Source organism: Cebus imitator, unplaced genomic scaffold, assembly GCF_001604975.1.
Source record: "Cebus imitator isolate Cc_AM_T3 unplaced genomic scaffold, Cebus_imitator-1.0 Scaffold12, whole genome shotgun sequence".
NCBI lineage: Eukaryota > Metazoa > Chordata > Mammalia > Primates > Cebidae > Cebus > Cebus imitator.
The window spans coordinates 9,774,308-9,776,563 of record NW_016107327.1 but is presented as its reverse complement, the minus strand read 5'-3'; the positions used below and the strand labels follow the sequence as shown (position 1 = coordinate 9,776,563).

The window sequence follows — 2,256 nt, the reverse complement described above, 5'->3', positions numbered from 1 at the left end:
CTGCAACTTGCGTGGCACAGTCATGGAAAAATGGCGCCTACCTCCAGAGGGACTTGAGAGGGCACTGGGGTGTTGTGTGGTGGTGGGAAGTGGAGGTGACTGAGGTGTGTCAAACACTCTGGGAAGAGATAAGCCAGTGTTGGGTATAAGCTATGGAATTCTGTCCAGCGTTTAGAGGAGAGGAATTTGATATAGATATACCAGCATGTATTCAGAAAACATGTGGCTAGGTGCAGTGACTCATGCCTGTAATCCTAGCACTTTGAGAGATCAAGGTGGGAGGATCACCTGAGGCCAGGAGTTTGAGACCAGCCTGGGCAATGTAGCAAAATTTTGTCTCTACGAAAAATTTTTAAAAAATTAGCCAGGTATCCTGGCACACGCCCGTAGTCTTAGCTACTTGGGAGTCTGAGGCAGGAAGATTGGTAGAGCATAGGAGTTCGAGGCAGCTGTGAGCCATGATCGCTCCAGTGCACTCCAGCCTGGGCTACAAAGTGAGGCCCTACCTCTAAATTGAAAAAAAAAAAAAAGAGGGGGGAGCCAGATGTGGTAGCTCATGCCTTTAATCCCAGCACTTTGGGAGGCCAGAGCAGGAGGATGGCTTGAGCCCAGGAGTTCCAGACTAGCTTGGGCAACATGATGAAACCATGTTTCTACAAAAACAAATACAAAAATTAGCCAGGCATGGTGGCGCATGCCTGTAGTCCCAGCTACTCAGAAGACTGAGGTGGGAGGATCGCTTGAGCCCAGGAGGTTGAGGCTACAGCGAACCAAGATCACACCACTGTGCTCCAGAGTGCAGACCAAGAGCAAGACCCTGTTTCAAAAAAAGAAAAAGTGCAGCAAAGGAAAAAGTATCGGGTACTATGAAATCATTTAAGAAGTTCTGAGCTTACTCTGGAGCCTTTACAGATGTTAAGCTACTAAATAACTGAAAGGCAAGTTAGGGAGCCCAACTATGAACACTTAAGCAGCAGTGATGTCCCTAACAGGAGTGAGGATACCAGGCAGCAACTGTGCACTGACAGCCAGCCAGGTCAGAGGCTTCTGAGCAGAGAGCTGATGGAGGTGGAGAGGTAAGCGGGTGGAGGTCTGGAGTGAAGCCCCATACAGGAATACAAAGGATCTGTTCTGGGCCCACCAGAGAAAGAGGTCTGTCGGGAGCCCAGCTTTCCATTTCTTCTTTCCCTCCCTCCCTCCCTCCCCTTTCGTCTCTTCCTCCCTTCCTCCCTTATTGATGGGGCCTTCTTGACAGGGGTTTTGCCTAGTCTGGTCTCAGATTCCTGGCCTCAAGTAATCTTCCTCCCTCAAGGTCCCAAGTGGCTGGGATTCCAGGCACCTGCCATGCCCATGCCCCTTTCCGATAAACATGGCCATCTCTGCCCAGGCGCAGTGGCTCATGCATGTAATTCCAGCACTTTGGGAGGGCAAGGCGGGTGGATCATGAGGTCAGGAGTTTGAGACCAACCTGGCCAAAATGGTGAAACCCCATCTCTACTAAAAATACAAGGATTTGCTGGAGGTGGTAGCGCATGTTTGTAGTCCTGGCTGCTCAGGAGGCTGAGGCAGGAGAATCACTTGAATCTGGAAGGTGGAGGTTGCAGTGAGCCAAGGTTTCGCCACTGCACTCCAGCCTGGGTGACAGAGCAAGATTCTGTCTCAAAACAAAACAAAACAGCTGGGTGCGGTGGCTCACTCCTGTAATCCCAGCACTTTGGGAGGCTGAGGTGGGCGGATCACCTGAGGTCAGGAGTTTGAGACCAGCCTGACCAATATGGTGAAACCTCATCTTAAAATAAACAAACAAACAAAACAAACAAACAAAACATGGCCATCTTGTGCCCACCCCCACACATACTGCTAGAGATACTGCTATTTTCAGTGGTTCTCCATTAGCCAAGATATTACGAAGATTTTCTTTTTGTATTTTATACTGCACTGAAATAGAAGTTTGTTCTCATTTTCCACATATAAAATGATCATGCTATATTTTTCTTTCTTTTTTTTTTTTTTTTTTTTTGTGACGGAGTCTCGCTCTTGTTACCCAGGCTGGAGTGCAATGGCGCAATCTCGGCTCACCGCAACCTCCGTCTCTTGGGTCCAGGCAATTCTCCTGCCTCAGCCTCCTTGAGTAGCTGGGATTACAGGCACGCGCCACCATGCCCAGCTAATTTTTTGTATTTTTAGTAGAGACGGGGTTTCACCATGTTGACCAGGATGGTCTCGATCTCTTGACCTCGTGATCCACCCGCCTCG

At 49.1% G+C, this 2,256-nt stretch overlaps 1 long non-coding RNA gene across 1 annotated transcript; it reads left to right on the top strand.

The window, feature by feature from the left end:
• Positions 1-353: 353 nt before the first annotated feature.
• LOC108282801 lies at positions 354-1,622 on the top strand. The gene is made up of 3 exons (XR_001816594.2): positions 354-368; positions 545-546; positions 1,523-1,622. It is a non-coding gene; the product is annotated as an uncharacterized LOC108282801 (long non-coding RNA).
• Positions 1,623-2,256: the final 634 nt, after the last annotated feature.